The sequence below is a fragment of the Anolis carolinensis genome, unplaced genomic scaffold (assembly GCF_035594765.1).
Source record: "Anolis carolinensis isolate JA03-04 unplaced genomic scaffold, rAnoCar3.1.pri scaffold_10, whole genome shotgun sequence".
NCBI classification, from domain to species: Eukaryota; Metazoa; Chordata; class Lepidosauria; order Squamata; family Dactyloidae; genus Anolis; species Anolis carolinensis.
In genome coordinates, this window is record NW_026943821.1 from 17,441,636 (window position 1) to 17,456,141 (window position 14,506).

A 14,506-nucleotide genomic window follows, 5' to 3' on the forward strand; every position below is an offset into this window, starting at 1 on the left:
TTAAAATTTAGTGTACGAATTTATATGTACAGGTATAAGTCTGAAAGTTATTGAAATAGGAAAGGGCAAGAAGACATCATTCCACCATGTCTCCTGTGTTCATATAACAATATAATACAGTAGAGTCTCACTTATCCAAGCTAAACGGGCCAGCAGAACCGATAAGCAAATATCTTGGATAATAAGGAGGGATTAGGGAAAAACCTATTAAACATCAAATTAGGTTATGGTTTTACAAATTAAGCACCAAAACATCATGTTATACAACTTATTTGACAGAAAACGTAGTTCAATATTCAGTAATGTTATGTTGTAATTACTGTATTTCCGAATTTAGCACCAAAATATCATGATATATTGAAAACATTGACTACAAAAATGCATTGGATAATCCAGAAGCTTGGATAAGTGAGCCTCTCCTGTATATAATAATCATATTATGCTATACTAATAATATAATATATTGTATATGCATATAATCTATATATATATATAAAAGAGTGATGGCATCAGGGCAGTGGACAAAACAACAAAACTACAGCCCCCCCTGGTCTCCTAGCAACCAACTCAGCCAAGGGACAGCCAGGGTTCAGTTAGGGGACAGATTTAGGCCTCACTTAGGCTTCTTCCATGGATTATCTAATTTGCATTGGATTATATGGCAGTGTAGACTCAAGGCCCTTCCACTCAGCTATATAACCCATTTATAATCTTATATTATCTGCTTTGCACTGGATTATCTTGCCTCCACACTGCCCTATAATCCACTTTAGTGTGCATTTTATACAGATGTGAAGAAGGGGCCTCATATAATCCAGTTCTAAGCAGATAATATAAGATTATCAATATACAATTCCTCAATACTTTATTTCCCATACCACCATACTTCGCCACAGCAACGCGTGGCCGGGCACAGCTAGTCTATATATATAAAAGAGTGATGGCATCAGGGCAGCGGACAAAACAACAAAACTACAGGCCCCCCAACCTCGAAATTTGACAACCCATCATCCACGGCTCTAGGTTGATACAACAAAAAGAAAAGAAAAAGTCCTAATTAGAGGGAGAGCAATAATTGTTTTTATCCAATTGTTGCCAGTTACAAGGCTAAATTCCACCCACTTGGTCTCCTAGCAACCCACTCAGCCCAGGGGACAGGCACAAGAGTTTGGAGAGACCCCTAAGGGCCATCCAGCCCAACCCTTTCTACTATGCAGCAGGACACAATCCAAGCATTCGGAACACATGGACAACGTATAAATACTATACAATACTACACAGGGACATAGACCCCCTCTACCCTCACCACTTTCACAGTACACAAACAACCAAATGCATACTAAACATAAGGACAACCATACAACAGACATTCAATACCACCACTACCTCAACAAGTTCTCACCAACACCACCAGACAATGCCACAGCAACGCGTGGCCGGGCATAGCTAGTATTAATAATATTATAACGTAATACAATATAATAATAATTATAATAATAATACACTGTTATAATGGTATATATTACATGTAATATTACTAATAATATTACAATATAGTGTTATAGTACAATATAGTAATATATAATGCTTATATTGTGCTATATGAATAATATATTGTATGTACATATGACTTGTAAGCTGCCCTGAGTCCCCTTCGGGGTGAGAAGGGCGGGATATAAATGTCGCTAATAAATAAATAAATAGGATTACATCTCTATATAGCCAGTGACCTGTTGAGCTGTGTACCTATGGCTCAGTGTGCTACCCAGGTTTTAGGTCCGGATGTACAATTTCAAGAGCATAATTGTTCCACCAATGGTTTCAAATCTCAAGTAAAAAGATTCCACCTAAATATTAGAAAGAACCTTTTTACTGTGAGAAATGGTCAATAGTGGAATGTCTTGAAAAGATAGACTCTCCTCTGGAGGTCTTTAAATAGTTAATGGGCATCTCTCAGGAGTTCCTATGTGATGGGATTTGGACTAAATAGTCTTTGTGATCCACTCCAACTCTGTTTCTGTGACTTTTTATGGTTACATTTAACCAGATTGATGGTAAATCCGTTAAACAGGATCTTCTGACACTTTTTAATAGAGGGCTGTTTGTCCCGGTGGTGAAGTGTGTTAAAGCACTGTGCTGCTGAACTTGCAGACCGAAAGGTCCCAGGTTCAGATCCTGGGAGCGGCGTGAGCTTCTGCCAACCTAGCAGTTTGAAAACATGCAAATGTGAGTACATCAATAGGTACTGCTCCAGCGGGAAAGTAATGGCGCTCCATGCAGTCATGCCGGCCACATGACCTTGGAGGTGTCTACGGACAACACCGGCTCTTTGGCTTAGAAATTGAGATGAGCACCAACCTCCAGAGTCAGACATGACTGGACTTAACGTCAGGGGAAAACCTTTACCTTTTTTACCTTGCTCTAAAACAGAGCTCATTGCTGGAAATCAGTACTGGACCAGGAGACCAAGGTTCAAATCCTGACTCAGTTATGGAAACCCACCTTTGGCAAGTTACAGTAGCATAGCCTAAGAGGAAGATAATATCAAACCTCATTGGAATAAGTCTTGTTTTTAAAAAAATCATGTTAAGGTCACCATAAGACAGAGTCGAAGCAACAAAAAAGGCGCATTCTGGCTCAGGATGTTCGGTATTGTTGGTGGGCTTAAGTAATTATGTGTGACTAGCTGTGCCCGGCCACGCGTTGCTGTGGCTGAGTCTGGTGGTGTTGGTCAGTTTACATTAGGTTGTATTTATGCTGTGACCTCCACCTTCTTTATACTCACATTAGTAGTAGTATTTGAAGTCTGTTACCTTCTTCAATTTTTGTGTTGATTGATAATTGCTTGAGATCCCTGTTGTCTTTGGTTTGTTGTTAGTTGTAATGTCTGATTCTGCTGAGTGCGGTTTATATTTTTATTGTGGTACAATAGTCCTTTTTTTTTGTTTTGCCTGTGTAGGTGTTTATTATTGTTGTTGTTGTTGTGGTCATGAAGGTTGGATAAGTTAGATGCGACTGTATTGTTTTTTGGAGGCCCAGTGTAGCACTGACTGGCCTCTCAGCCTCAGTGCCTGGCTGTTTCTTGCCTGTGATGGTGTTGATTCTTATTGTTGTTGTTGTCATTGTTATTATTGTAATTGTTTTTTTGGAGACCAAGTGTGAATGTAGGGATTGGGGAGGTGGATGAGTTGTGTTGTCAAATTTTGTATTTGTTATAGTCACAATGCGTTGTTGTGAGTTTTGTGGGTCCGGATTGTGGTTTTGTGGTGTAGTTGTGTTGTTACAACCGGGAGAAAAGGCTTTTGTGTTGTGTTGTCAAGTTTTGTATTTCTGGGGCGTTTAGTTGTGTGCCAAATTTTGTATTTCTGGGGCGTTTAGTTGTGTTGTTATAGTCATGATGCGTTGTTGTGAGTTTTATGGGTCCGGATTGTGGTTTTGTGGTGTGGTTGTGTTGTTACAACCTGGAGGGAAGGCTTTTGCGTTGTGTTGCCAAGTTTCGTATTTCTGGGGCGTTTAGTTGTGTTGTTATAGTCACAATGCGTTGTTGTGAGTTTTGTGGGTCCTGTGTGGTTTTGTGGTGTGGTTGTGTTGTTGTAACCTGGAGGCAAGCCTTTTGCATTGTGTTGCCAAATTTCGTATTTCTGGGATGTTTAGTTTTGTTGTTATAGTCACTGCGCAAACAACTTTATCATTTTATATATATAGATTTGTGGTCATTCCAATCCTAATTTCCTAAAAAGTAACACATTTCTTGCAGAAAGCAAGTGACTAATCTTTCTACCGTAAGAGTCTTGTGTGGCCCAGAAAAGCTTGCTGTATAACTTTTTTTTTACAGTATTTATCTGCTAAGAAACACAATAAATTCGGTTTATCATGATTTACCCCCATATAAGGGTGTGTGGGTTGCATCTGAAGCCTCTAGGGATCCAGCTACTATATTATCCACCAGACTAATGGCAGTAGCACCTCTGAAGTATGCAGTTTTGTTTGTGTAAAGCATTTTTGTTAAAGGAAAGCCTGGAAGGAAGGAAGAGATTCGGTTGACTAGTCTTTCCTGTTGCAAGGTGGGACCGAGGGTTGCTATGCGGTTGTGTGTTTTTGTTCTGGAAAGGAAAGGCACACACATGGCAAAGCAGCAGGGATTTCCTAGTTGCAACCAAGCCCTTGGTGCATCTTCTCACTGCTGTAAGAGATTACGGTTAAATATGAGTGAACTGAAGTTTTTCAGGATGGGGGTTAAGCCCTTGTGCCAGCAGGACTGCTGACTTGAAGGTTGAGTTGCTGACTTGAAGGCTGGATTGCTGACTTGAAGGTTGCCGTTCAAATCCAACCCGGGGAGAGAGCAGATGAGCTCCCTCTATCAGCTCCAGCTCCATGAGAGGACATAGGAGAAGCTCCCACAAGGATGGTAAAAACATCAAAACATCCAGGCGTCCCCTGGGCAACGTCCTTGCAGATAGCCAGTTTTCTTACACCAGAAGCAACTTGCAGTTTCTCAAGTCACTCCTGACACATACATAAAAAAATCAGGATATGTAATAAATGGCCTCTGGATAAATTTCAAAATATATCTCCAACTGATCAGTACTTGTCCCAGGCATTTATATAGGCCAAGACAAGAAGCTATAGCACAGAGATAAATCAGAGTGTGACCCACCCTTTGATTCAAGGTTAAAGTCAGTTTTAGAAATTACAAGGAGAGTTCAACATTATTCCCTATACCATACTGAATGGGTAATGTTTCATTATTTATTTATTTATTTATTTATTTATTTATTTATTTGCTACATTTATATGCCGCCCTTCTCACCCCAAAGGGGACTCAGAGCGGCTTACAAATTAAATTTACACACAATATTATATTATTAGCATAGTACAATACTGGTAAGAAATTACTATATTGTACTGTATCAATATATTGTAATATTATTAGTAATATTACATGTAAAATATAATATATAATTGATATTATTATATTGTATTATTAGTATTATATCGTATCTATATATATAAAAGAGTGATGGCATCAGGGCAATGGACAAAACAACAAAACTACAGGCCCCCCAACCTCAAAATTTGACAACACAACCCATCATCCATGGCTCTAGGTTGATACAACAAAAAGAAAAGAAAAATAAAGTCCTAATTAGAGGGAGAGAAATTATTGTTTTTATCCAATTGCTGCCAGTTACAAGGCTAAGTTCCACCCACTTGGTCTCCTAGCAACCCACTCAGCCCAGGGGACAGGCACAAGAATTTGGAGAGACCCCTAAGGGCCATCCAGCCCAACCCTTTCTACTATGCAGCAGGACACAATCCAAGCATTCGGAACACATGGACAACGTATAAATACTATACAATACTACACAGGGACATAGACCCCCTCTACCCTCACCACTTTCACAGTACACAAACAACCAAATGCATACTAAACATAAGGACAACCATACAACAGACATTCAATACCACCACTACCTCAACAAGTTCTCACCAACACCACCAGACAACGCCACAGCAACGTGTGGCCGGGCATAGCTAGTTACAATATAATATTATGAATATTATATGTATATACAATATGTTATAATTATTATATATTATTGTAAATTATTTATCAAGTTGCAATTCCAAGTTCCAAAACAAATGACAGAACTCAAGAAGAGCAATATCTGACTTTCTTCCACTCTGAACTGAGGCCAAAGATGCACACACCCTTTTAAAAACAATTCCTATCTCCCCGAAGAGACCTTCCCTCCCACTATGTTGGGTTCAGCTGCATTCAGTTACTCTCAAGTGTTGCTTAACTCTCACTCATGCAAGCTCAACTTGGGAAGATATCTGCAAAGCTTTTCTCTTTTCCCTGTAACAATTTCATACCCTCAAATTTGATTTCTTTAAAAACCTCAAGAGTCTTTCCATTTTCATTCTTTTTTTAAAAAAAGGGAGAAATGCAATTCCCACCCACAGCAAGGAAAAGTCACAATGAATTAGGTAAAGGTTTTCCCCTGACGTTAAGTCTAGTCGTGACTGACTCTGGGGGTTGGTGCTCATCTCCATTTCTCAGCCGAAGAGCCGGCGTTGTCCATAGACACCTCCAAGGTCATGTGGCCGCCATGACTGCATGGAGCGCCGTTATCTTCCCGCCCGAGCGGTACCTATTGATCTACTCACATTGGCATGTTTTCGAACTGCTAGGTTGGCAGAAGCTGGAGCTAACAGCGGGAGCTCACTCCGCTCCTGGGATTTGAACCTGGGACCTTTTGGTCTGCAAGTTCAGCAGCTCAGTGCTTTAACACACTTCGCCACCGGGGCTCCATAATATATGTATATGCATATAATATTAATAATATTATAATGTAATACAATATAATAATAATACACTGTTATAATGGTATATATTACATGTAATATTACTAATAATATTACAATATAGTGTTATAGTACAATATAGTAATATATAATGCTTATATTGTGCTATACGAATAATACATTGTATGTACATATGACTTGTAAGCCGCCCTGAGTCCCCTTCAGGGTGAGAAGCGCGGGATATAAATGTCGCTAATAAATAAATAAATAGGATTACATCTCTATATAATTGAGGAGGAAGTGACCTGTTGAGCTGTGTAACTATGGCTCAATGTGCTACCCAGATTTTAGGTCCCGATGTACAATTTCAGGAGCATGATTGCTCCACCAATGGTTTCAAATCTCAAGTCAAAAGATCCCACCTAAATATTAGGAAGAACATTTTTACTGTGAGAAATGGTCAATAGTGGAATATCTTGAAGAGGTAGACCAGGGGTCCCCAAACTTTTTAAGCCGAGGGCCGGTCCACAATCCTTCAGACTGTTGAGGGGCCGGATTATCATTTGAAAAAAAAATACAAACAAATTCTGATGCACACTGCATATGTCTTATTTGTAGTGCAAAAACAACAACAACAAGAACAATGAAAAAACAATACAATATTTAAAAATAAAAATAATTTTAACCAACATACATTTATCAGGATTTCAATGGGAAGTGTGCTTCTGCTTCTGGCCAATGAGATAGTCAAGTTAATTAGGATTGTTGTTGTTGTTGTTGTTGTTGTTGTTGTTGTTGTGTGCCTTCAAGTCATTTCAGACTTTGGGCGAGCCTAAGTCTAGAATGTATTTATTTATTATTTATTTATTTACTGCATTTATTTACTACATTTGTATCACACCCTTCTCACCCCAAAGGGGACTCAGAGTGGCTTACAAATTATATGTACATACAATATATTATATTATTAGCATAGCACAATATTAGCATTATATATTACTTTATTGAACTATACCACTATACTATAATATTATTAGTAATATTATATGTAATAAAGAATATATAATTAATATTATTATATGGTATTATTATTAGTGTTATATTGTATTACATTATAATATTATTATAAATATTATATGTATATACAATATATTATATTATAAAACTGAGGGCGGGGGCCAGGTAAATGACCTCGGAGGGCTGCATCCGGCCCCCGGGCCTTAGTTTGGGGACCCCTGAGGTAGACTCTCCTCGGGAGGTCTTTAAATAGTTAATGGGCATCTCTTAGGAGTTCCTATGTGATGGGGTTTGGACTAAATAATCTTTGTGATCCACTCCAACTCTGTTTCTTCCGCTGGAGCAGTAGCTATTGATCTACTCACATCTGCATGTTTTCGAAATGCTAGGTTGGCAGGAGCTGGGGCTAACAGCGGGCGCACAGAGCCTCACTGGTAGGTTGTTAGGAATTGTGGAAGTTGAAGTCCAAAACACCTGGAGGGCCGAAGTTTGCCCATGCCTATGCTAGACCCACACTGAATTCCAACCTATCGTAATTATTTCCAAATTTGAATCCAGATAAAATAATAATAATAATAATAATAATAATAATAATAATAATAATAATAATAATAACTTTATTTATACCCCGCCACCATCTCCCCAACGGGGACTCGGGACGGCTTACATGGGGCCATGCCCAGAACAATACAATATAAACAGCATATAAAAGAACAACACATCACAACACAATAAGCAATACAATAAATAATAATATCCATTACAAAATAAATCAAGGAAACAATGAAAAACAAGGGCGGACCACATGAACATTAAGTTAAAACTCGGGGTGAGACAGACATAAAAATAAAAACCACAGCGAAACAGGGTCATAAGGAAGTGGGGTATTCTGGAGGATAGATATTAGAGGGAGCAACGGAAAAGAAATATAAAATAGTTACTCTCCAAAAGCACAACGGAAGAGCCATGTTTTCAAGTCTTTCTTGAAGATATATAAATTAACGTATAATATACAGTATATAATTTGGGGAGGGGGATGGTGAATATGTGGCCATCCTAAAGAGAACCGATTTGGACACATAGGTTATTCAAACCTGACATGTGGAATTTTTTTGTGTGTGTCAGGAGCGACTTGAGAAACTGCAAGTCACTTCTGGTGTGAGAGAATTGGCCGTCTGCAAGGACATTGCTCAGGGGATGCCCGGATGTTTTGATGTTTTACCATCCTCGTGGGAGGCTTCTCTCATGTCCCCGCATGGAGCTGGAGCTGATAGAGGGAGCTTATCCGTGCTCTCCCCGGGTTGGATTTGAACTTGGCAGCCTTCAGACCAGAAATTATGGGCTTTTTTCCAACCCATTAACACGTTTTGTGTAGCTGTTTTCAATCAGTTGTTGCTTTCTACCTATTTAAAAGAACACAGAGACGATGATCATCATCATCATCATCATTTATTTATTTATTTATTTATTTACATTATTTCTACCCCGCCCTTCTCACCCGTAGGGATTCAAGGTGGCTTACAACAGTTTGCAAATTCCATTGCCCCAAAAACACATTCAATAAAACAGTAACAGTTCAATAAAATAATAATAAATAATAATAATAAACTTTATTTTTATATCCCTCCCCATCTCCCCGAAGGGACTCGGGGAGGCTCTCAACAGGGACAAGCCCGAACAACAACAACATATTTAACATAAACTTAAAACATTCCAACAATACACAAAATAAAATAATGGACAAATACATTAAAATCCAAGCAGATAAAATCAGAGTAATTAAAATCAATTATAAGCTATATTAACTCTATTAAAATACGAATTATAAAATATTAAGATGCATAAAAGTCACCTTCAGAAAATTATCTTAAGAAATATTAAAGTTACGAGTGGGAAAGAACTTATATTTAGTTTTTACATAGACAGTGCTAAACTATTATCTTACAGGAGGAGAAAGAACGGAAGCCACCAAATACCTCTTTTCCTAACCTCACCCCCCCTTTTTTTTCTTCTCTTTTTTTCTTTTTTGCTGTTTTCCTACTTTCCTATACTTATATTGTTCCCCACTTTTATGTATATAAATCAGGTTTTTTTCTCCTTTTTAATAAAAATTTATTTTAAAAAAAAGAAAAAAAGATGCATGAGTAATTAGATTCATCCGCTGACGCCTTTCACATACGCCTTGATTAAACCATGTCACCTCAGATATTTATTCCTCATATTTATTCCTCATTATCATTATTATCATCACCATCATTTTATTTCTTACCTGCCTCTCCTCGCGGCTTGAGGTGGGTAAAAAGCTAAAAAGAAGAAGCAGAATCCCCTAAACTCCAACTCATTTATATCAGGGGTTTGAATATACTGTAAAACAACTAGTCCAGTTTTAAGAAGATGACATTCCAAAAGGAATGTTTTAAACAACATGTTGGGCTGCATTAGTTAAACAGGAATGTCATACTGGGTTGTGATATTAAATTTGTCCACAAGATGGCACAGTCTATTTGTCCGTGATTTTTATTTATCTCGTCATTGAGAATACAGTTATAATGTATAGTAATGTATATAATAGATGGAGCCCGGTGGCGAAGTGTGTTAAAGTACTGAGCTGCTGAACTTGCAGACTGAAAGGTCACAGGTTCAAATACCAGGAGCGGAGTGAGCACCCACTGTTAGCTCCAGCTTCTGCCAACCTAGCAGTTCGAAAACATGCCAATGTGAGTAGATCAATAGGTACCGCTCCAGCGGGAAGGTATCGGCGCTCCATGCAGTCATGCTGGCCACATGACCTTGGAGGTGTCTATGGACAACGACGGCTCTTTGGTTTAGAAATGGAGATGAACACCAACCCCCAGAATCAGACATGAATGGACTTAACATCAGGGGAAACCTTTACCTTTTTAATGTATATAATAACACTTTTCTAGTCCAAAAAATCAGAGATGGAGCTTGACCCCATCTTTGCTGGAGGAACACAATGAATAAGCCCCAGTCTATCTTAAAGTTATACAGTAGAGTCTCACTTATCCAACACTCGTTTATCCAACGTTCTGGATTATCCAACGCATTTTTGTAGTCAATGTTTTCAATGCATTGTGATATTTTGGCGCTAATTTCGTAAATACAGTAATTACTACATAGCATTACTGTGTATTGAACTACTTTTTCTGCCAAATTTGTTGTATAACATGATGTTTTGGTACTTAATTTGTAAAATCATAACCTAATTTAATGTTTAATAGGCTTTTCCTTAATCTCTCCTTATTATCCAACATATTCACTTATCCAACGTTCTGCCGGCCTGTTTATGTTGGATAAGTGAGACTCTACTGTAGTTAGAGATCTCTCCTTAATCAACGTAGTAAGATTATCTATTTTGCAAGTTCGCTTCTTTTCATAGGCCAATCATTTTGTGTCTGAATTGTTGAGTCCTTCCATCTTTGAACAAAGGTATTTCTTGCTGCTGTTGTCATGTATAACAATAACCTTCCACATTTTCTATCCTTGAATCTGACAGATTAACAGCTGAAATTGATCAGGAACCTCTCACCTTTGAAAGTTGAGCTAGTTTAGAAGAATCACTAGGAAGGGCAGAAACAATATTGAAAACACTGGACAGATTTGGCTGCCAATTTTGTTCATTTAGTTTTTTAAAAATCAGAAAATCTTCTAGTCCACCCATGAAGAAATGTGTGCATTTTCTTTGCATCTTGTTTCGAACAAAATCCTCACCCACTCTTTTTCTCAAATCTGAATCATGCCCATCCAGCATTTCCAAACTGTGACACTTTGATTTTGCAACATGTTGCCTCTCTTTTTCACGCCAGTTTCCCCCTTGGCTTATTTATTGTGAAAACATTTTGATGACAGCCACTACCCAGCTTCTGAGAAACCCTTTATTTTAACAATTAACCTATTGTTACCTTGCAGTGTAAGGAGATTAAAATGTCTCTTCGCAAGGCTAATTTAGGATTGTGACACTGCTTCATCAAAAGTGACAAAGAACACACCTGCCTCTGAAAATTGCTTCCAGGTTTTCTTTAATTGTGGTTGAGAATGCACGGTGCTTACGCTTCCTAGAAGTATGTATCCAAGATGAGCTTCCAAGAGAGCAGTGAGGGCAACCTGGGAAACTGGGAGAGACTGGAAAAGATCTGTTAAAAGGGGAAATCTAGATGCCCAAGTCTGCCTATATCACGGCCAGTCCTACCATGAAGTATGTGGAGCAAATGAGCTCAGGTGGCTTTGCTGGATGACAGCAGTGGCAGCCTCAAAGGTGGGTTCTCCTCCATCATCTGGCTCATCTCTTCATTGGGGAAATGGAGAGGAAAAAACAACATATTCTCTCAGAAGATATTCCCTGTTTTGAGTGTGATGTTATCCAACTCTAAACTAAGCTGCTGCACCCGTGGCCAGTATTGAAATAAGTTTGGCAACCCAGTTAGCTTCTGGATATGGACTGGAGAGAAATGCACTCATAAATATGTTTCTTTTTTAACAGGAGACATATCCGAATAATATAGTCCCTTCTTTCCCTTTTTTTTCCTCCAGTGCACTGGGATACTAGTAAAATAGCACTATAGCACAGGCCCGGGCTGTGGCGCAGGCTGGAGAGCAAGCCAGCTGCAACCAGCTGCAATGAATCACTCTGACCAGGAGGTCATGAGTTCAAGGCCCACTCAGAGCCTATGTTTGTTTGTCTTTGTTCTGTGTTAAAAGGCATTGAATGTTTGCCTATATGTGTAACGTGATCCGCCCTGAGTCCCCTTCAGGGTGAGAAGGGCGAGGAATATAAATGCTGTAAATAAATAAATAACTGCAAAGTATTTTTGAAAAATCAGATGGGAGAAAATGTGTTCTTCAAACCCTAAGACCACCACAGCAAACCATGTGTTGATTTTTAAAAACCTTCGAAAAAGCTCTAGTGCAGATTCAAGAAATTGTTGAACACCTCCCAAGGTATTCAAGATGGAAAAGACAGTTCAAGAAATGTTACTCTTTGCAGAAAAAAAACAAAGATGTAGCTTCCAGAAGCTGACTAGACCATCAGTTGAATCGTGCCCATGAACCCATGTCCTGCCTTTGCCCTAAGGAACCCCGCTTAGCATTAAAAGGGTGTAGCAAGAATAAAGTTATTATAGTATTATTATTTTTTATTATGACACAGCAAACAAGATAGATATGCTGGATTTCGTATCACAAAATTACAAGTTGAACACTTCCTAAGTGTCTAGGACTGTGTGATGTATTTTCGGATGATGTGCGCAGATCCCAGTAGGGTGGCCTTTTGCAGTTGGCAGATCGTAATTTTGTCAATGTCTGTTGTTTCCAAATGCCGGCTGAGATCTTTTGGCACGGCACCCAGTGTGCCAATCACCACCGGGACCACCTGCACTGGTTTCTGCCAGAGTCTTTCAAGTTCAATCTTGAGGTCCTGATAGCGGCTGAGTTTTTCCTGTTGTTTTTCATCAATTCGACTGTCACCTGGAATGGCGACATCAATGATCCAAACCTTTTTCTTTTCCACAACTGTGATGTCTGGTGTGTTGTGTTCCAGAACTTTGTCAGTCTGGATTCGGAAGTCTCACAGTATCTTTGCATGCTCATTTTCCAATACTTTTGCAGGTTTGTGATCCCACCAGTTCTTTACTGCTGGGAGGTGGTACTTGAGGCATAAGTTCCTATGAATCATTTGGGCCACATACCGGTAGTTGTGCCTCCGTTTGTAGTCTGTCTGTGCGATTTTCTTACAGCAGCTGAGGATATGATCAATGGTTTCATCAGCTTCTTTGCACAGTCTGCATTTTGGGTCATCATCTGATTATTCGATCTTGGCCTTAATTGCCTTTGTCCTGATGTCTTGCTCCTGGTCTGCAAGGATCAGGCCTTCTGTCTCCTTCTTCAGGGTCCCATTTGTGAGCCAGAGCCAGGTCTTCTCCTTGTCAGCTTTTCCATTATTATTATTATTATTATTATTATTATTATTATTATTATTATTATTATTTGTTGAGTCCTGTAACTCCCTAGTCTCCCCTCTCCTTGCTGCTTCATTCTGCCTAATGGAAAGGCCAGCCCTGATGGTGTCGTGTCTTGCATCATTATATGGATTAATTTCATTTATTTCAGTAAATACAAGAATGCTGCAAGTGGGATGGGAGAGGAAGAGGAAGTTTTACCTGTGTGTTGTGGTAGCTCTTATGGGAATGTGACTACCACTGGTGAAAAAGAGACCAATTGTCCTAATTATTACAAGTGCAGCTTGGGTCACAGGAAAGGTCAACAAGGGCAAGCAGAAGTGTGGGTTAGTAGGTAGCAAGGGTAGGTGTGGCTGTATGAACAGGCAAGCTCAAAGCATCTAAACCACCAGTCTACTTCAGTCTCTGTAGCATCTTTGAGTCACACTTGAAGGCACTTTGGAAAAAAGTTTTTGAGTTTTATGTCATTTTCTTACCAGTCCTCAGGTTTCTTTTTAAACACCAGTGAAAATAATGAAAAAGTACCGGCAATAAGCAACACAATAAAATAACAATACAGTAGAGTCTCACTTATCCAACATAAATGGGCTGGCAGAATGTTGGATAAGCGAATATCTTGGATAATAAGGAGGGATTAAGGAAAAGTCAATTAAACGTCAAATTACGTTATGATTTTACAAATTAAGCACCAAAAACATCATGTTTTACAACAAATCGACAGAAAAGGCAGTCCAGAACATGGTAACGTTATGTAGTAATTACTGTATTTATGAATTTAGCACCAAAGCATCGCAATATATTGAAAACATTGACTACAAAAACATTGGCTACTCACAAATTGACTGCAAATAAAGATAGAATTGCGTAAAATGAACTTACAGTAGCAACATTGTTGGAAATTATTGTGTATACTCGAGTATAAGCCTATTTTTTCAGCCCTCTTTTTAAGACTGAAAAAGCCCCCCTTGGTTTATACTCAGGTGAGGGTCCTGGTTGGCTTATGTTTGGGTCAGCTTATACTCAGGAATATATGGCACATTTATTATTTTTCTCTATTATTATTGGTATTATTACATTTATTATTTTTCTCTATTATTGTTGCTACTATTACATTTATTTTAGTCTATTTTTTATTATTACTAATACATTTATTATTTCACTCTGATATTCTTATTATTATTATTATTATTATTGCATTTATTATT